Source organism: Triturus cristatus, chromosome 10 (genome assembly GCF_964204655.1).
Source record: "Triturus cristatus chromosome 10, aTriCri1.1, whole genome shotgun sequence".
In the NCBI taxonomy this organism is placed as follows: domain Eukaryota; kingdom Metazoa; phylum Chordata; class Amphibia; order Caudata; family Salamandridae; genus Triturus; species Triturus cristatus.
In genome coordinates this window covers 898,335,039-898,357,587 of record NC_140593.1, presented here as the reverse complement: position 1 = coordinate 898,357,587, position 22,549 = coordinate 898,335,039, and the positions used below count along the sequence as shown (strand labels likewise).

The following is a 22,549-nucleotide window of genomic DNA, read 5'->3' as shown; positions in this document are numbered from 1 at the left end:
CTGTAAGCCGTCTCTCCTCACCCAGCTTTAAGCACCCTCTTTACTTTCAACTAGAGGACGGAGGGGATTAAAAACCTCCATCTCATGAACATCTATCTTTTTAAGGCCTGGTTAAACCATTTTTCACTCTAATGCATGTAAAATAAGGGGGTGTACTGATGAACTTGTTTAGGGTCTACTTTCAGCGTAGTAGGTGCAGTGTAGCAAATTAATCACAGTTGCGGACAGCTAACCATCACAACCAGTGTCAAAGTGTATAACTGTGGATCCTTCTGGATCTTCAATATTGATTGCGTTAGTGAAATTTTTAGTAGGAAGAAAACAGTGTAATCTAACTCATTAGTGTCCACATTTCATTCATATTTTGATATTGTATTTACTTCTGAGCACTTTGAATTCTATTGGATCCCTCACATTCACAATTTGTTGAAGTGCATAGTTGTGGGATTAGAACTCTGGATTCCTGAAACCTCAGTCAACAGAAAGAGGATGTAACATTTTTGCACAAATAAAATGTTGATCATTACTGTCAATGTTTTAACTTGCGCAAGATTCCCTTTTTCCTTTCAATAAACTCATTCCACTTTTTTCTATTTTTCTTCAAGAAGCTTATTTTTGTCTTCAACATGTGACCTTTTTTTACATTTAGATATTGAGTAGAACCAGTCCACAAGCTAAATACACAACACTAGCATATGGAGGTGTATTAGGATACACAGTATAAAGCGAGCAAGTGATGACAATTACAATTAATAACATGAAAGCGTATTATGCTCAATCATGTACCTCTCCCTATGATTCAGGGTTCCGTGCCCTAATCTTTACAATTTCTATAAAGATACAGTAATATTTTATAATGTTTATGGTTGCAGTACATGCTGCAGTATATCACAAGCTGTGCATATTTCTGCCATCTAATGTTGGGCGCAGACGATGTACATTTTTCTTTGAAAAAGAGGTCTTGGTTTCTAGGTGACTCGTGATACCACCCTCAAAACACACACAGCACCAGTATGCAGAGTCCTCCTTAGATTCAAATTCAAAATGTATTTATTACAGTTAATTAAAACCATTGCAATAAGTACATTTGTTAAAATAATCGTTATTAAAGGAAATTTGTCTAAAAGTATACAGTATTACTCATAAATAATTCATTAACATTAATATCAGTACAAATGTGCTAGTAAGATACTAAAATCAGATGACAGCTCAAGTTTCTCAGTCTGTTTCTTGTTGATGAGCAGTCACCAACAATGCTGCTACAGCTTTCATGAATTTTCTAAAGCGAGCAGCTAATTGTGCAGCGTCCCCTCTCAAGCATGCCTCTACCGCTCCTTGGCAGGTCCAGATACTTCAAATATGCCAGATCGGTCAAAGCCAACATTTTCTTAGCGGGTTCAATACCCTGCAGATGCAGAGCACATAGGTCAACATTTCCTCCCCTTTGGTGCAAAGGTGACATTGCTTGTCCGTCGCCTCAAGGTATCTCCGCCCTTACCAATATGCCTTCAGCGGGACTAAGCCAAAGCCCAATGACTGGTGCTTCATTAACAAGTTGAGGGGCAAGGAGAGATCGGATGACAGACTCTTGAGTCATAGTGTTGTGGCCCAACTACAATGCCCCAGTGTTTTCACTAATTGTGCAGCACATTCTGCTGATATTACCTTCACTTGTTTTGTCAGTAGCTTGGACACCACAGGTATTGGCAACCCACTTACCCATATTGATTGTGCTTCCAGTGCCTCCACCACATGCATTAAAAATGTATGCCAATTTGTTGCCTGATTATTTCTCAATGACCAGGTATGGATTTTTAGCGTACGCTCATGGACCTGCTTAACTTTCAGGCTGTACTCTACAAACCTGGCTTTTAATAACCATTGCTGTGAGGTTTACCTGAATTCTAGATGGATTTTCACATGTGAGGTACAATTCAGCAACTGGAACACTCTTTGATAACAAGATGATTGCGCTCTGTCCAGCCAGGTTGCCATTCTATCTCTGAATGTCATCGCCCCATAGATCGCAGTGGGGAGAAATTTGCAGCCTATAACCTTGAGGAGGAGGGATAAGTCTGGTGTGCTCATTGATTTTTTTCAAAATGCATCCTGGTTTTAATCCTAGTTTCAATTTTACTCGTGGTGGTCGATCCCGAGCTGACTTATTTTCACCCAGGTGTCCGAGTATAGGGTGATGATTGCTTTCAATAAAGTTTGGGGGCAACCCAAATTATTACATTTTTCCCAGAGCCTTGGGCACTATACACTATCAAACGCAGTAGTTTGAAAATCAATGTATTGTAGATACGGGGACTTTTTCTTTAACGCTAATGTGACTTCAATCAAATGAGTGGAGCAGATGAGATTATCTTCGATATTGCAGCCCTTTTGGAAACCGGTTTGAGCTGTGGGGATCGTCTTTTTTGTTTAGCTCAGCGACACAATATAGTATGCTAGCATAACACTTCCCTTCCATGTCCAGCAAAGCGATCAATCCCTAATTCGCTGGACATGTTCGGGGACCTTTTATATGAATTGGGACCAAGAGTGAGCCTCTCCATGTCTCTGGAATGGTGCTGCCAAATCTGCATTGCTGGAACAAGGGTGCCATCACTGCTGCTTATCTCGGCAGAGTGCACTTTGTACACTACTGCTAGGATGCCGTTTGGTACGTGCGCGCCACCTACTTGTGCTCGCTTGATGGCGTGTGTTCCGAAGGCTAATGTTAGATCTGCTGTTTCATTGCCATTTAACACACAGATCTATTGTCACCATCTTGAGCCGTGTGTTTCATTGGCTCATTTGTTCTTATTCCTTTGATTCTAAGTTGACAATCCTCCACTGCAGATTCCACATAGAGAGCCTGAAAATGAGCTTACCAATCACTGTCTGTTGATTGTCTGGTGGTTTGGGTCAAAACATTTGTTTGCCCAGGTCTAGAATTTTCTCAGAATCTTTGATTTTAATACTTCATGTGCATTCTTCCACCTCCAATCTTCATCTTCCCTTTTGAGAGTATACCGGGCTTTTCTATATTCCTGGCGGATTGTGATGACCTGTAGGCGTAATTGTACATTTTCACCCTTGTCCTTACTAATCCTTCACATTGCTTTATTTAAGCTGTGTTTTAAGGTTTCGATGTGCTGCTTCCTTTCAGCTGCTTGATAGAATTTTAATGGTGCTTTATCTATTCCTGTCTTCACAACGCTATTTAGATTTTCCCTCGGGTAATCAACCACTGGCTCCCAGAGCTTTACTGTGATTGTGTCATTGCTTTCTTGTTGAAGCATGTCCAAGGACAGGCCCACCCATGCACCGAGCTTAATTGGGTTTGTCGTGGTCCACATTGTGTTTTTTACAGGCTCGAGTTGTTCCACAGAGCCGGTGGGTCTTATTTTGGGCCAAGCACGTTGCAAGGCTTCAACTTCACAGGCGAGCATTGAATGATCACTAGCCAGGGTTGAATTACAACACAATTTTGAATGATCTGGAAATGGGCAATTTACCAAGCACAATAAGGCTAAATATCAAAGCTTCTCCTTCAGTTGCCCTCTGCAGCAGTCTGTCAGCAATGCACTATCGGTCAAATGGACAGTGACATTTGCGTATTCTTTTACCCCACTACTACTCATTGCATAGGTAGTGAGGAAGATGCGATGAGCACCAGTGAGCCTAGCTCAAGCCATGCCAACCTTGACATGACAGCCTTGGTGCTTACTCTTTCTGGAAATGTTAATACATCAAAATGAGCTAAGGAACCTCCCCTGCGCCCAGACCCCACAGAGCATTAATGTCAGTTGTATCACCAGCCCTCACAGCACTGGATCCTGAGTTTTGGCACTTGAAGTCTTGGAATTTTGGCTGCTTACAGCTTTAAAGGGAATGCACATGCATGTTATACTGCCAAATGGAAAATGTGTCCATTTTTGCTTTAATCTGCTAAAATAGCCTTTAGAGGCCCTAGTGCAAGATAGTGTCTACTACTTGATACACCTCCCACATGCAGGACTAGCCTATTCCTCCAAAAAGCTCCATCTGGTTGCTGTAGCTGCTTACCTGCAGAACAGACACCACCAGTCAGTTCCCGGTGATAACAAGGCTTCTGGGGTCTGCTACACTCTTGTCTGATGCAGTTCCTTTCCTGAAAAGTTGTATTCCTTATTGTAGTCACTTCACTTCTCAAAGCTTCATGAAATACAAACCATACCAGTGGCGGAGCGATTTATCCAAGTGCACAAATATGAGGTTCTCTTTGGAACACATCCATGTTTAAAGCCAAAGGTCTTCTCCCCTTTGCATGTCAAGCAAACTATTGCTTTCCATGATTCCTTTACATCAATCACAGGCTGTGCCAGAACAGGCATTTCAAATTTTAGGTTTAAAAAGGCCCCTTATGTACTTTATTAACTTTGCAAAATTCTTTAGGAAAACCAATCAACTGATTGTTTCTTATGGACAGCTTCCTCTGGGCAAGCCAGTTTCCAAAGTAGATAATGCTAAGTGAATTGTTGGAGGCATTGAATTTGTTATAGCAAAGCCAAACACAATACAGTCTGTGCCTGCTGCACATTCAGGTCATAAGAAAGATGCCACTATGGCCTTCCTGGATAACATCCCACTTCTGTAAAGCCGGGACATGTTCTGTTATCCACACATTCCCTAAGCACTAGTGTGTGGTCATACACGCCATGCAATAAGCCCAAGTTGGAAAAAGCATACTTGAAACCGGAGTCAAATAGTCTTGTCTGCTGCTCGCAAGCCATTGCTTTAAGGAGATGGGTACTTCTGTACAATCTATGCACTGCATGTTATCTACAGTATAACCTGCTTTAGACGGAAAATGTTACTTGTAATTAGTTTGCAGCTTGTAGTGCTATAGATTCACCTGCACCCACCCACTTTCCTGCAAGTGAGCTCACAGTGGAATGTTCAATAATTAATATATTGCTACATACATTTTTCTCTGTTAGTACAGAGACATTACTGCTTCACATTTCTACACATGTTTACAAGAGGGAACAACAGTCTACGATGAAGTCTGTGTGCATTGTGGATTTTAGTCAAGGTATCGCAAGTCATCTCGAAACTGAGACCCCTTCTTCAAAGACTAACAACTTGCAACATCCACACTCAATGCTAGATTGCATGCATGTTCACATCATGTGACTCTTCTGAGCTGCAAACCGAATGTTACAGGTATGTAACTTTTTCTTTCTCAAAGGACAAAGTATATTGCAAATGAATAATAAATGGTCAACAGTTTCCATCTCCTTCCTGTGCAGTCTACATCTTCTATCCAATATGGCTATATCATACCAAGATTCCTCAGTCTGTAAGAGGAAAAGATGACTGAACCCGATTTCATCAATCTTTTGCATCTATGCAGATAACATTGTACTGGAGAGATTTAGATTTAACTATTCATTCTTAATACCAGGCAACAAAGCTACTACTCACAATATTCAGTATAACACTGATGTTTACCAGGCCCTCTACAGAATAACTCCTTCCATATCCAAGACAGGTGTGTTCTGTTTGACTTCTATAATCACATCCGCATTAAGGTTAACAAGCACACCCCACTGGATTTTCACCTAGTCTCAACTTGACTCCTCTCACGTTATCTGCTACATACCAGCGCCAACAACCCACACTAGACAAAATGATACTGAAGTATTTGTAATTCCCAATTCTTTGTAACTTCACATTATCAGTGTACCAATGCTTGGTGTATTACCCCTAAACATCTTGGTTAGACTCTTGCCATGATTTAATAGTGCTTGGGTTTGATGTAACCAAACAATATGTCCTACATTCTCCTCAATCCTATTAAAGTATGGTTTGGGAAGTGTGGTCAAACCAAGATGGCATCTGATGTGTAGTTTACTTGCTCTTCTGCGGCCATGGGCTTAAACGACCCTCTCGGCCGTCACATGATGGACTCTGTGTAATGAAAGATTGGGCAACTGCTTGCGAGTGGCTCACTTTGGGAGGTGTCAACCCACAATTAAAGATACTGCACAGAAAAGATCCCTAATCCTGGTCCCCATGAGGAACACACAAGATAGTGCACGCACCAGAGCGCAACTTGGGCAGCCAGTGGTGAGGCCACCACTGCACCACCTGTAGGCAGGCCCCATTGATTTTTAAACCCCCCCCACCGTAATGGCGACTCACCTCGGCAGTGCCGGGTTCTCCTGCCCGTGCTCGTGAATGCCGCGGTCTGCCGATTCTGAGCGCAACACGGGGTGAAAGTTGGGCAGCACACCTCGATAGTTCCAGTGCGCTGAGACCCGCGCTTACTACTGTCGCGGTTTGCCGATTTTGCCGATTTTCGAGCGCTGGACAAGCCAGAGGGAATCAATTGTGGAGGATATTGGAGCAGTTTTTTTTTTTTTTTGCCTCTTTGCCTTGAGGAGCGGATCTGGATCTTGTGGCGATCGAAAAAAACGGAGGTGAGGAAGAGATGTGAGGCGACCTGGTTTTATGCAGGCTGCTTAGGGTGGAGAGGCTGGAAGGATAACTTTCGACATACAGAGTGAGGGGGAGTGGAAGGGACTCTCTAAACCTTGTTGGGTAAAGAGGCTGCCCTGGCTGGGGCACGCTACCAAACTTTTCCGCTAGTGAAGAACATCCACAAGTTTGCGTCTTTCACCTATTTAATCGTGGTTTATGAATTTTTATCATCACTTTTGACTGTTGCATTTTGCCCACCCGAACAATATTGATAAATTGGAAGAGTACTTCTTGAGCAAGAGCTCAATATTGATTTCCTTTACTCTCTGGGCATTTTACCTGTACACCTTTACCTGCGGATTTTGGGAGGTGAAGCTTGGCCGTCGGGTGCTTGTGGTCTTCCCTGCCACTCCCTTTCACCGCCGCTGCAGTTCCTGGTCGCAGCGCAAGGGGAGCGGAGGCAGCGGACTACAGCCCCCAGAATTCCCAGCAGTGGCCCCGCCCCACCCCCAATCAAACACGCTTCCGCGCCTGGAGGCGCTAAAATCGGACAGGCTCCATCCGCGTCGCGTGCGGGCGGCGCCGGGCTAAGGGCGGGCCGTCTGAGGCCATCAGAGGCAGACTGTGGCAGGGCAGGGCCAGGACCCTATCGCTACTGTCCGGTAGAGGTACCCCTTGACTATTTGTGTCTATTAACTGGCTCCCCTTGAGTTGTCCATTCAAGCTGTGTTCGGTTGTTCAGAGGAAGCATTGACACTAGCCCATCACTGAGTAGTTATATTCTGTTTAATTGTTTGGTGAAGGTACTGTAGGGGGGCCTTAATCAGGACTGATGGGGAAGAGGAAAGCCATGGAGGGGATGGTTGCCCACATTACTTCTACCTCTATCCAAAGTAAAAAAAAGAGGTTAAAGAAATCGACTAAATGTGCTGCAGCCAATCGTGTGTTGGACAGAATCGACACTGTTATCGAAGAGTGCGAGAGTATCTTAGAAAATGCCCCCAGTCCTAACACAGAGGAAGCCACCAAAAAAATTGCTGTTTCCCCTTCCAAGAGCCTAGTGATACCTGAGGTATTTCTTAAACATAAGAAAAGAGGGGTAAAGCAGATAGTGGGGGACCCTTATGTGTCTGTAGATCTAAATGAAAGTAACAAGGGAGACGCTCTGGTCGAGGGCGAGAGCTGTTCTAAATTGATCCCAAATGTAATTTGCTCTAATAGATTTGCCCCTCTAGCCTCAATAAGTGTTAACCATGATTTTACCCCTTTTGTGCCCGGTCTGAACCATTATAGCCAGTGTCATTGTTGTAGTTGTAATTCTTCCCTTACAATTGGAGACTTTAGAAAGGGTCATTATGGAGCTTAGAGGGGAGGTCATGGGTATTAGAGGACTATTGAAGGACCTCTTGGATCGCACCCAATATAAATATTCTGAAAATTTACATCTTATAGTGGACGATCCTGTATCTACTAACGAAAATGACTTTGCCCCTACTGGTGGGGGTAATTTGAACAACGCTCTAGCAGGTGTTGAGACTTGGAAACCGTTCCCTAGGGGGGACGGAACAGCTCCCAAGTCTATTTGCAAAGATCTTATTACCATCCCCAGCTGGAGAGGAGGTCACCAACAGGGCCCCAAGCCTGGAACATCGAATTCAGGGCTAATTGAGACCCCTAGACCCCCTGTAGACCGAGACCCAATGGCCCCTGGCCAGAGATCACCCAACATTATTTTCATGACTAATGTTCCAAAGATTTCTTCCCTAGGCCCTTATGAGTCTAGCGACTCACTAACTAATAAATCAATCCATTGGATTTGTCATGTACGAGGGTGTCGTTCAATTATTAGGGAGAACATCGTGAAGGCTAAGAGATGTTCTATCCCAGATTCTAATTTTGATGCGATTGAGTTAACCTTGTTGGATGCCCTACCAGTTGAGAATCTGGCTGCATTGGAATATAGAACCTCTTCCCCTGACCATTCTAGAATCCAGTTCAGGCGACGGTTAGTGACTTCTCCTAATATCATACCTAAAAGAGGAGTCCCACTCTTATCCTCCCTTGATAAAAATGATTGACTCCCTACGCTCCATCTAGACGAGAACACAATTAGTCCAAGTTCTACTGTCCAGGACTCCTTCTCCTTACCTAATTTTAATCTTCCATCTTCCTAGACATTATCTGCCCTTCCACCCAATCCTGTTAGCTTATCCGCGACGAATGAACTAAAAATACTGTCCTGGAATATAGCAGGCCTTAAGAAGAATATGAATATTCCGGCTTGGGTTGAGTTTGTGAGTACGCATGACGTCTGTGTCTTCCAGGAGACATGGAGCATGGAAGTGCTCTCGATCCCAGGGTTTGCCACCTATTCCATCCCTGCAATTTCTAGTGGCAAGGGTAGACCCTCAGGTGGACTCCTAATATGGATTAACCTCGATCTGGGATGGTCTATTACTACTAATGATAGTAATAATCATGATATCTTGCGGCTTTCTATCAAGGCCCGAAAAAAAGGTGAATTACTCAACCTCTTTAATGTCTACATCAGGGGAACAGTGAGTGGCAGGCCCTCGACCATCTTGAGTGAATTAGAACTCCTCTTAGCACACTGCCCTCCTTCCTCAAAAACCATCATAGCCGGGGACTTCAATTGTACATTTGAGCCCTTGGGTACTGAGGACCCCCTGAATTTAGATGAAGAAGACATAAGATGGGGAGTGCCTCCTCTTTCCTTGGCTCCAATCAAAAAATGGACTGGGATTGTCATGCAGGTTAATGCCCTCATACTGGAATATGGCTTAAGAGCCGTAAATGGAAGAACCTTGTCAGACCTCAAGGGGGCGAACACTTTTAACAAACTGTCATGTCCTTCCCGTATTGATTATATCCTGCTGGATCTATGTCTCTGGGAAAGCCTAGCCGATATGGAGGTTAGCTTTACAGTAGACAGCGATCACAATCCTTTGTCTCCAACCTTGCAGAACCGATGGGCCGCTTCGATAACTTCTGCATGTGACGCTGACCACCTTTTTTCCAAAGAGGTAGTACCCTCCAATTGTGGAAGGCGGCTAAGGTGGCCTAGAGTACTAGCTGACGAAAAGAAGATCTCCTCTATATCTTTAATATTGACCGAAAAAACCAGAGATCTTGAGGAAGCCATGGCCTCGATACAGACGAGAGACAAGATCCCTATAATTCACCAGGAAACTATTTCCATGGTTGCGGAACAATTTCTTGGCAGCACTAGCTCAGGAAAAAGGAGACCTGGAAAAAATACCGTTAACCCTTGGTTCACAGATCTCTGTAAAGAGAAAAGAAAAGCGCTAATAGATGCGGTCAAGGATAAAAACAATAGCAGGGTCAAATTAGCAAGGAAGGATTATAACTTGTCCCTGACATTAGCTAAGCGTGCTTGGGAAGAGGATCATTGGGATGAGCTGAAAATAGCGGCTTTTAAGAGAAATTCTGCCTCCTTCTGGTCACTAATCAGCATTAAAAGTAGAGCAGGCACTGTCCCAATTCCAAACCACATTGACAGCCAGATTTGGTGGGACCACTTTGCAAACTTATATGCCGTTGACGCAGAGGGAGAGTCTAGTAGGGTTGTCCAATATTTACTCAATCCGGACCATATAACTCCTTTTAGTAGGGAGGAGGTTTTAAGGGCTATCAATAGCATTGTCCCAGCTAAAGCCGCAGGACCTGATGGCATCCCAGGTGATCTGTTCCGTTTGGAACCAGGTGGTTGGGCCAAATATATCCAACACCTGATTAATAGCATGTTAGAAGGCGGCAAAGTTCCGCCATCCTGGAAACAAGCCGAAGTTATTCCCATTTTTAAGAAAGGTGACCGCCAAGTTCCTGCCAACTACAGGCCTATCAGCCTTGTAGATTGTATGCAAAAAGTGGTAGGACGTACTCTTCTTAACAGAATTCACCTTTGGATGGAGGAAGGGGAAATTTTATCCAAATGTCAAGCGGGTTTCAGGAAAGCTACTAGTACTATAGACCAAGTTTTCCGACTATTACTACTATATTGGAAAGTGGTTGTTATTGCAAAGGGGAGTTTATATCTCGCTTTTATCGACCTCAAGACGGCATTTGACCTAGTTCCACGCGCCAAGCTGTGGGCCGTCTTGCAGGAATTGGGTTTACCCCCCTATATTTTATCCCTTTTAGTTCGCCTCCATGACGGTACCTCCGCAAGAATTAGATGGGGAGACCAAGGTCAGACTACTGAGAGTATCCCAGTGAAGAGAGGGGTCCGCCAGGGCTTTGTTCTGGCTCCCACGCTTTTCTCGCTCTATGTGAATGGTGTGGTGGACTTTTTGAGCCACTTTCCAGCTGACGCACCAGCCCTGGCGGGGGAAAAAATAGCTACACTTATCTTTGCTGACGATACTCTCTTGATCTCCAAATCCCCCATGGGTCTCCAATTACTACTTACTCGTTTCCAGGAGTTTTGTACTCAAAGGGGCCTTATTATTAACATTACTAAAACAAAATGTATGGCCTTTAACCCTGGAAAACAGTTTAGACCGAAAACTCATCCTTAATGGTTCTTATCTTGAGCAAGTTCATTGCTTTGATTACTTGGGGATGAGGCTATTGGACCAATTGTCATGGAGGCCACACTTGAATAAAATGCTACTAAGTCATAAAAGGGCACCAGGGGCAGTTGTAAGAGAACAACGTCTGTCTATTTCTAGACTAGTCTCCCCTGCACTGGTCGTTTACGAGGGCAAGGCAGTTAGCGCGGCAACTTATGGAGCAGAACTTTGGGGGTTCGAAAAAATAGATGAAATACAAAAGTCAGAGAATACGTTTTTAAGAGATATCCTCTCTGTCCCCCAATGTACTCCATTAACTCCCTTATTCCTCGATACAGGGAGGCGCAGGGTGAGCGATACTATTAGACTACGCCCCCTTTTATACTGGGCAAGATTAAGATCCACCCCAGAATTATCGCATTATGCGACCGGTCTCAGTGAACTGATTGCTCTGGATATGGGTAAAAGGGTAAAATGGCTCCCTGATCTGAAGGAACTCCTGGTCTCGTTGGGTTTAGCTGACGCATGGAGGAACCAAGCCCAGCCCTCCAAGGCAGAGTTAAAAAAGATCTACTGGAATTGGATACTCCAGCGTCACCTATCCTATCCGAGGCACGGGAAACTCACAGAAGAATTTTTATTGTTTAAACATGTTGGCCATTTGGAACCGTATCTTGATTTCATACGAGTCCCTATGGATAGAAAGCTGTATATACTTTTCCGGATTGGGTCACTGTATCTTAATGTTTCAGTTGCTCAGAGGGATCCAGCCAAAAATCTCTCCCCTAGTTGCCCGTGTTGCGAAGCTCCCCACGAAACAATAGCTCATTGCCTATTTGCATGCCCGGCCTATCAGCAGGCCAGGAATAAATGGCTAAACCTATTTGTGTTCAGCTAGGAACAAGGAATCATCTAGCTGCACTACGCATCTTGAGATCAGATGCGTCTAGGCCAGTAATTGTGTGCGGAGTTGCAAAATTCCTGGGTCCAGCTTGGATCATTCGCACGAAAGCCATTTCCAAAGCCACTAAATTAGCCAATGTTGCTATTGATTAAATTCTGAACCCACTTTTTAGTGTAAAGAGGTCTAAAGGAATGAATTGTGATTTTGAGACCCCTTGTTGATTGTAGTAAGTTGTTTTTAAAGGGAATTTTTATGAATTGCCATTTACTTTTATTGTTGTCATACCATGTACTCTTAAACATTTTATCTTTTTTAACCATTACAAAATTTGATGTATATAGTATTGACTGTACTGTATGAAAGCTTTTATGATATGAATTATCGAATAAAGCGAACAAGAAAGAAAGATTTTTAAAGCCCCTATGGCAGCAATGAGGTGGCAAGAAGTGATGGGGCCCACTAATGAAACAAAGGACCTCATGGGGACTGAGAGAGGCCCAGTTTGCGACCTACACAGCAGGTGAGAGCCCCGGGTCATAACCTAGTTGACTCCCCTGCACCACAGGCTTGGGAAGGCTGGGATAGGGTGCCTACCCTCTCCCTTGAGGCAAGCTAAGATAGCCAGAGAGCTCCAGATAACTGGAGATCTAGCCCAGATATTTGCCCCTGTTAGTGGTTCCCCGAAGGGCCAGACCTTTTGCTCTACTGCCCACTGAGAACCCTGTGAGCGGACACTGGCCTCCCCCCATGAATTGAATACCCAGGAGGGGAACTGCTTAGTGGCACGAAGGAGACCCTGGTCAGAAAGAGCTGTGGGTAGCTGTTGAGCTGCCAGACGAGACATCGGTAATCGGGTGAGCCTTTACTGACCTAGAGCGGAGCTCTTATGGGGTTCAGGATGTGGACCCCTAGTGACTGCTGGAGCATATTGAGGGCCACTGTATCACTGAGCCTGAAATAACATGCATAGGGGGAGCACCTTTAGGTGCTTATGCGCGATGCTGCCAATGCTCAACTGGACACCCTCAGTCCAACACTACAAGCACAGACCACTACTAGAGTAGACATAGTAGCCAGAAGGAACAAGTGTTGCAGACACATCAAGGAGCTACTTCAGACCAATCCTCACTGTGAAGGCAGAGGGCTCTCCAAAACTTGGGTACAGTGCGCCCCAATCTAAAGCAGAGCCTTGCGGAAATGAGAAAAGACACTGACAATCTAGGCTCCCAGATGAACACTCAGGAAACCTCTCAAGATAGAAGAAGCCTAGAGTTTGAGGAATACACAATGTGTCTGATCACCCTCGAACAGTTCATTGTTGTCCAAGAATAGAAAGAATATCTAGAGAACCACACTTGATGCTCTAACCTGCAGACCTGAGGGGTACAACAGGGAATGGAAGGAACAGATATAAGTAAATTCCTTTAAAATTTACTCGGACAGGAGGAGCACCAATACAAATTAATGGGCTACATAGAACAAAAAAGGGACCTCCAGATCCAAAGAGGCCTTCGGATATTCTTGTGTACAGTCATCACTTCAAGGACAAAGAGGCGATCATGAAAGTGACCAGAAAAGTTGGCCTGATCACTACAATAGAACCGGGATCAATATATTCCTAGATCTGCCCCAATCACACTACTCATTCAAGTCTTTAAGTGCATCACATTATTCTTCAAAGATATAGTGTTAAATATGTCTGGGGGCACCTGTTCCAAGTTCACCTCGACTGGCAAGGTAGGAAACATGTCACAAAACCACTGAGAGGCATTTAACATACTTGGCTTGATCCCCAATAGCGACAATGTGTAGAAGTAAAAAAAAAAAAAAGACCCGTCCTGACCCAGGAGTCCCCAGTACAAAAAGTGCAGAAGCCAAAAGGACAACGCACACCAAGGAAAGCTGAGATTCTGGCAGGTTGTGAATCAGCGATGGTACTAATACAGAGAAACTGAGCAACAGTGGATCACCTCACTGCAAAGAATCCTGAACAATGCCAATACTTGCTGAGGAACACTGCCCACATTGACTTAAGACCACAGATGCAACACCGGGTGATTGTAAGGCTTGGGGAAGGCCTGACAATGGAGAAGACTTGCTGATCCTTAGGGCCGATGATCCTTAGGGCCGATGGTCGGGCGGAAAACCTTGGGATTTTGACCACCTTGGATTCCCTTTCACCAGTGGTTCTTAACTTTTTGACTTCTGTGGACCCCACCATAATCATTACTGGAACATGGGAAACCATACTGAGTCATTAATGAAAGCCGGGGACATCGCCTAACCAATTTCTGGGATTTGAACCACAAAAAATACAAATACAGCAAAAAGCAGTCATCAAACAAATCGACAAATTATAAAATATTTTAATCTAATAGAGACATCTAGTCGCAGACTCCTTAACTTAGAATATCCTCCAGTCGCCAGTCTGGATCGGGAGATCTTTCGGCAGTACCTCTGCACGCCGGGGGACGGCGTTGCATGGCTCTGCTCGGACGTCCTCCACGGATATGACGTCAGAAATTCCTCAGCGATTCAGAGGGTAGATGGAAGGTTGTCAGGCCCAAACTCTGAGGTGAGCCACTGGTATTGCCTTTTATAAGTGTCCCAGATCAAAACCAAAAAGACTTCCTCGCCCACACAATCCAAAAGATTATGGTAGAGTCCTGGATCCTTTGGGTTTGAGGGGAGACCTGAATATGGTCCTGAACAGTTGCAGAAAAGACCCAGAACAAATTGGTGGGAATATTGGCTATCTCCCCGGGCGGCAGGATACAGCTCCATGCTTGACCAACTAGACACCCTTTGGGCACTGATTACTCTCTTTACTTCAGAGTACACAATGCTATGCTAAACTTGATTATATACTTATTGAGAAGAGACTGCTCCCATAGCTACACAATGTGGTCCAACACCCTGTTGCCTTGACTGACCATGGACCGGTTATAAACTCAAATCTTAAGCCCAAGATTAAATACACAGTGGATTGGAGGTCAGTGGTGATTACAGAACAAACTTCTAAGGGACCCTGTAGTGGTAACTTACATTGAAGAAAGCAAAGGGTAGTAGTTAAAACATGACACAGGTCCGCTGAAGGCAGTGACCATATCGGAGGACCTGAACAGTGATAAGGGGGAATTTTATAGCTGAGGTGGCCAGTGTAAGAACACTCAGACGCCTGCATACGTAAAGAACTTGCAGCACTTGAATTGTCTCACAAGTTGTCACAATCACAGAAAATATGGAGGCAAAATATAATGAAGAGGGGCCAAATTAGAACTGTGGCCTTTGATGAGGTCACTTACCACCTAGTAAAATTAGACAAAAATTCTACGAACTGAGCAACAAGCCAGGTCCTCGCCTTGGCAGTCTCTTCAGGGCCACCAAGATAAGTTGTATAAGTGAAGGGAAGAATAAAAACTGCAGCATTCTGATAAATGAAGCTGATAAAGCTGCATGCTTCTACTAATTCTATGACCAGCTATATGCATAAGAACTCATATTCCCCTCTAGACTTACCCAATAGCTTGCAGAGGCACAGCTTCCCAAGATGTTGCTGTCCTTAAAGTTGTTAGGTGAACCCATCAACAAAAAGAAATCGAAGCTGTATTGTCCATATGCCCAACAAAGTCACCTGTCCCCAATGAATTTACAGGCGTCCTTCTACGAGGTCTTTAGCACATCCCTACTCCCCTGATCTTTCAATTTTCAGGAGATGGTCCAGGATAACAAATTAGCCTCTACTAATGTTGGAGCCTATGATTTTCTTGATACTTAAGCCAGGCAAAAGAGCAGATGACTGCGCCTCTTTTGGGTCAATATTTCAGTTACATTTTGCTATAAAGATCTTCCCCCCAGAATTGCAGTCAACCGTCTGATGGCAGTAGTGGTAGACATAACACACCCAGACCTATCTGACTTTCATTAAGGACGACAGGCTAGTAACAATGCAAAAAAAGACCTTTATCTCCTAAATATTGTGATGGGATAAAAAGGCAATCCCAGTCTCCCTAGCCTAGACGCAGAAAAAGCATTCAACAGGATGGACTGGATTTCATGACAGGCACATTACTTTTGCAACTAGATTCTGGTGAGCCATCAGACTCCGAAAGCTAAAATACAAGTGAATAGTCAGCCATCGAAGTGGGTGCAGAGAGAAGAGGCATCAAGCATAGATTTCCAATCTTTCCTCGCCTGTTCATCTTAACATTGGAGCCACTTGTCCAGAAAATCAGGTTCAACAATAACTTTTAGTGGATACAATTGGGAACACATGTCTCCAAGTTCGCGGTCCACATCTTGCTGCAAAAGGAAATGAAAGAACTAAGCTTATCAAAAGGTTTCCAGTTTTAAAATAAATCTAATCAAGTTGGAAATATTGAATATTTCCCTCGTTAGGGAACAGATCCAAGAGGTATGGAGACAAACGCCTCTGAAGTGGGCTATCGACTCTGTTGGATACCTCAGTTTAGATTTGCCGCTACTCTCACAAGGACTGGGGAGGTAAATCTCCAATACCTGCATAAGGCAATGAAGGCAGATCTTGGGAGCTGGCGCCATAGACATCTGTCATTGCTAAGGCAAATAGCAACAGTGACAATGTCTGTCATACCCAGAATACTGTACATATTTCAAAGGGTAACCCTGAAGATCCCTAAAAGCTACATAATTGACCTTCAACATTGATTCTTAAATTTTATATCATAGGTAAAAAAAGGAGAGTATAGGCATCTCCCTAGCTACAGCAAAGCCAATTCAGGGTTGACTGTGGGTTGGCTCCCGTCTTCTCTGTTACTTTGCAGCCCTTGCAGAGCTCTTGTATCACTGGCATAGGAGGGAGACGGAAAGGGGTGGTGTATAATGAGCCACATGCTGAGTGGGGGACCACTTTGGGAGACCCCCGGAAGCCTAAATGTCAGAGGGATGGCAAGTTATAAATTCCCACCAGTAACTAGAGCTACACTCCAAGTTTGGGGTAGCTGAGCTTTGAGAAAGGGATTGTCGTTTTACCCCTCACACTACACCCATTTCAGGGGCAATACATACTTCCACATTAAAGTTGATAGACAAGCGTTCCAACACTGATGGAAGGGAGGATGTAAAACTCTAAGGGATATGTTCTGTCTAGGAGAGCTGATTTTATTTGAGCAAGCAAAATCTGAGTTTGGCTTAGTAGAGGGAGACCGTTTTCTCTACTTCCAGGTCCAACACTTGCTGTCGAGACCCTTTTCTGTAGGGGGCGACAAGGTCACTCATGCCATTTGGAAAATTCTTGTTGACATATGACAATGACACATTTTGGCGTGCATATACACACTCATTAATGCTGCTAAACTGAATGAGAATTTTACATTTCAATGATCTTGGATAAAATGCTACATATTTCCCTTGATAGTAAACAATAGAAATATATACCTGTCCATGTGAACAATTTTGCTGCACTCTCTGGGAGGAAATAAACTATGCTGAAGCTGTTGTATAGGTGGCATCAAGACTAGAGAAAATGGGACAACAGAGGGGTAGTACATGCTGGAGGGGTTGCGGTGTGGAGGGAGCTTTGACCCACATTATATGATCATGGCCATCACGCTGCTCTACAGGGGGGGGGGAAAAGTATTGCTAATAACTAAGGCGATTACTAGGTCCGAACTGGCAACCTGCTCAGAAGTGATAATCCTGGGTTGCCCTTCCATGGACGTTTACCATCTAAATAGTAGAAAATGGCATCTTATCTCCCAAAGGCTTCTGACAGCAAAACACGTAATTTTGCTGTAAGGGGCCATCGGTCCACTCCAACTGAAAATGCTTGGCTGAGCAAGGTATGGTGGTTACTTGGCATGAAGAAACAAAATTTGCCAAAAGCAATGAAAGATTTTATTTTGACAAATAATTTAAAGAACTGACCTGCCAAAAAAGGCTCAGAGTCCTTCACGTTCTAAACTAATCCTAATTGTTACATTACTATGGAATTGTCCTGGACACTGTCAATGATGGACTCTAATTGTGAGAACCTGACAGAGTGACATTGTGACCTTCTGAAACACAATCGAGCTGGGAAGCTGCCTGTTAAGTGGCTGGGGAAGTAGGAGTTTCACTTGGAAATGTTGGGGGTGGAAGGGAGAGGGGTTAGGGAGATTGCCATAAGACAATATGCTTGTTATATCGATTTTCCTAATTGCATATGGTGAAAACTTTAATAAACATTTATTGAAATTATCTTCAGGCAATTAGTGCCTCAAAGGCATCCTTCAAGGGGAAAATTGGGGAAATCAAGGTGGATGTATCCCTCCTCCGGCAGGATCTCGGCAACGCCACTGCGCGACTCACGGAGGTCGAATCCCGTATGTTCGAGGCATGTGGGCTACTGAATTCATATCTGTGCATAGATCGCCGCCTAGTGTTGGGTCCGGATGATTGCACATTGTTGTCCTGGAAGAGTCTTCGAAGTATCACGAGATAGGTGGCTCCTCCCCTGGACTACAGTGCGCATGGGCATCCCCTCCATCCTTAGATTGTTTTTTTCCGCCATTGGGTTCGGATGTCCTAATCTTAGCTCTTAGAGTATTTAGGCCTATTACTCGTCGGTATTGTTTTCGTTCGGCGCCGAGTATCTTCATAGAAGTTAGCTATTTGCCCCTCGACGTCAGCGCCGATCAAGATCGACGATGGAACCAAAGTCATCGAATAGCCCCTTCAAGCGTTGCCCTCTTTGCAACGCTAAATATGCTCGCTTCGACGTGGACCCGGTGTGCAACAAGTGCCTCTCTCCAAACCACGACAAAGCCACCTGTATGGCGTGCTCCAGGTTTCGATCGAAGAAAACACTTCGCATTCGTCGAGCAGCTCGGCTCGAGGCGCAGAAAGTAGCGCCAAACCCGGACAACATCTTCGGGACCGAAGATGAGGAGGTCGTGGACCTTGAAGTTCAAGGAGAAATATCGGATCCGGCGTCGGAGCGTGAATCCGACTATGATGCCGAGGACGAACATATTCTAGATGAAGAGGAAGATGAAGTCGTCGAACAGGTAGGAGACGACGGAGAGGCCCTTGGGGCTGAGGAGGATAGCTCGGAAGAGGAGCTACGCCCACAGGTCCACTCAGGGCCCAAAGAGACACTCGATAAGGCTCAGGTCGCGGGACTGCCACAAGGCCTTACCCAAGATCATTCCTCTCGTTCTTCCGCCCCGCTTAAATGCCCGGCGTCGAACTATCCTAAAGAGCCGTCGGTATCGAAAGCGCCATCACTCAATCGAATAGAATCGAAACTGAAGGCAACGGCACCGAAAGCGAAACCGAAAGTGAAAGAGTCTCTCCAGGGCAACAAGGCCTCGAAGCCCTCGGAGCCGAAGACACAAAAGAAGGCTGTCGACGCCGAGAGGAGTCTTACGAACGTCGAGCCGAAGGCGGCACCTACAATCAAGGTGAAGGTTGCCGATCCGAAAATATCGACGCCAAGGAGCGTCGACACATATGGAGAGCGGCCCTCGAGAGCCACCCCATTCCAGTCTTCGTGTCCCGAAAACGACATCTGGTACAGGGCTTGATGCCACAACCAAAAAGGCGTCGAAGGACCGTGTCCAATCCGCGGCACCGTCTCCCTTTGTAAAGCAGAAGGTGTCGGAGTCGTTATTACGCATCCAAACCAAGGCTTCCATGATTGGCGCAAACACGGCCCCGCAGCCAAAAGCGGTCAGCGCGGTTCACATCGCGTCGACGCACATCAAGTTTGGCCTCCCACCAGCGGTTCGACCAAAGATGTTCGACGCCAAGAAGTGTCTCGACCCCCAAGAACCTATCGACCCGAAGAAAAATGTCGAGGCGCCGACAGGAATTCAAACATAAAAGAGAGCTGTTGCACTACCTCGCGACGATGAGGATCCCAGGCAATTTATCGACGCCAATACTGGTAGACTTTCCATATACAAACGGAAAATAGTAACGGAGACACCAATGGAGCCCTACAAAATTCCATTGAAGAAAAAAAGACCCACTTCACCAGTTCTAGTGGAACAACTTCAATATTGTGCCACATAACCTCAGTCATTCTCACCCACACACTCTAATGTGGATGCTGGAGATGTTGATGATCTAGAGGGCACTTATCCTATGGACACTGACCCTGAAGACCAAAACCAGCCTTGGGTGGACACTACTGATGCAGGGGACCCACATACTGCTCCAGACACACAAGCATATGTGGTGAAAACGTCTCCTACAGAGGATACGGCTGCTTTCAATGCCTTCATTGAAAGAGCCGCCAACAATCATGACGTACAGCTCCACACTGATCCTATTGAGGACGACTTTCTAATGGATACCTTCTCTACCTCAGAAAGATCTGTTAAAACTCTGCCCATGGTGAAGGGGGTCCTCAAACAGGCTACTGACATTTTTAAGGAGACCACAAGGGCGAGAGTCCTTAACCCTAGAATTGAAAAAAAATATAGGCCAGCTCCTGTGGACCCTGCCTACATAAGAGGACAGTTGCCTTTAGACTCATTGGTGGTTTCCAATGCTCGGAAGAGAGACAACTCGCAGACAACGGGTGATGCTCCTCCCCCAGACAAAGAGTCTAAGGTCTTGGAAACATCAGGAAAGAGGGTTGCTGCACAGGCAGCTAACATCTGGAGAATTGCCAACACTCAGGAACTTCTGGCTAGATACGACAGGGCACATTATGATACCCTAGAGACACTGCTACAGCACCTCCCAGATCAGTATAAAGGAGCAGAATCCCTAATTACAGAAGGGAAGCTTATCAGCAACGCTTCCATTAAGTGCGCTCTTGACGCAGCTGACACTGCAGCTAGGGCTATTAACACCAGCGTCATGTTAAGACGGCATGCTTGGTTAAGAATCTCTGGATTCAAACCAGAAATACAAACAACTATACTTAATCAACCTGTCAACCCTAACTCCCTCTTTGGCCCCGAAGTTGACACCACCCTAGAAAAACTCAAAAAGTATACAGAGACTGCAAAGTCTATGGGGGCTCTGCAATCACAGCAGTTTCGGAGTGGGTCCTTTCGTCGCTCCAGCAACAGAGGACCATCAAAAAGCCAAAACTCCCAACAGTCGCAGTACACTAAAGGAGGTACACAGACCACCTATAATAAAAATAATAGAGGTGGATACCGTGGAAACAACGTCAAAGGCAGAGGCCGTGGAAACAACAGCTCCAGGTCCTCCGCCACCAACAAACAGTGACGCCTTGTCACTGCCCCCCGACCACGTAACACCTGTCGGGGGGAGACTCCAACGGTTCCTGCCAGTCTGGGAATCCATTACTACAGACAGGTGGGTGAGAGAAATTATCCAGTACGGTTATTGTCTAGAGTTCACGTCCACTCCACCCAACATACCACCAAGACACCATCATATGTCCGCAGAGCACTTGCACTTATTCCAACAAGAAGTTCTCAGTATGCTCCAAAAAGGAGCCATAGAACTCGTGCCTGCAAAGGAACGAGGATCAGGGGTGTACTCACTGTATTTTCTGATCCCCAAAAAGGATGGATCTCTCAGACCCATACTAGATCTAAGACCTCTAAACCCTTACATTCTGTCAGAGCATTTTCACATGCTCACTCTGCAACAAGTACTACCGTTGCTCAGTCAGGGAGACTTTCTCACAACATTAGACATCAAAGATGCGTATTTCCATATACCCATACACCCCTCATACAGAAAGTATCTCAGGTTCACTGTTCTCAATCAGCATTACCAGTTCAAAGTCCTCCCTTTCGGGGTAACTACGGCACCCAGAGTTTTCACCAAGTGCCTGGCTACAGTGGCGGCACACTTAAGGAGACCACACATACATGTCTATCCTTATCTGGACGACTGGCTTGTCCAGGGAAAGTCGGCCCAGCACTGTGCCAGCCACATGTCCCACACCATTCACCTTCTTCACAGCCTGGGCTTCTCACTGAATTATCCAAAGTCCCACCTTCAACCCAACCACGTACAGCAGTACCTAGGCGCAACCATAGACACTCTGGCAGCCACGGCACAACCAAATTCAGTCAGGATCAACAGCATTCAGTTGCTAATGAAGAAATTCAAACCTCAACACTCACTCCCAGCAAGAGTGTTTACTCAGTTGATAGGCATGATGGCCTCCTGCATCTTCATAGTCCCGCACGCAAGATTACATATGCGCCCGCTTCAGAAGTGCTTGGCACGTCCGTGGAATCAGGCCCACGGACAATTAAAAGACCTAGTGTTGGTGAGCGGTCGGGCATACAACTTTCTGCATTGGTGGAATCCACAAAACCTTTGCAAGGGCCGACCGTTCCAGGAGCCTGTTCCACAAATCATACTGACGGTGGACGCGTCTCTCCAGGGATGGGGAGCTCATGTACTCAATCACACAGTGCAGGGACTATGGACGACACAGCAAAAGAAGATGCACATCAGCCTTCTGGAACTGATGGCAATCTTCCTAGCCATGAAAGCATTCAAAACGCACCTGTGCAACAAAGTAGTGTTGATCCGAACAGACAACATGACTGCCATGTACTACATACAGAAGCAGGGGGGAACACTCTCGCCACAGTTGTCTCATCTGGCTCAGAGCATGTGGAAGTGGGCCATTCAGAGGAACATCTTTCTCATGGCGGAACACCTCCCAGGC

General features: G+C 45.2%; 1 protein-coding gene across 50 annotated transcripts in view; it reads left to right on the top strand.

Annotated features, from left to right (window-relative positions):
* MAP4 (microtubule associated protein 4) overlaps window positions 1-22,549 on the top strand; it is a 1,793,677-nt gene that overhangs the window by 1,101,655 nt on the left and 669,473 nt on the right. The window lies entirely within an intron of this gene.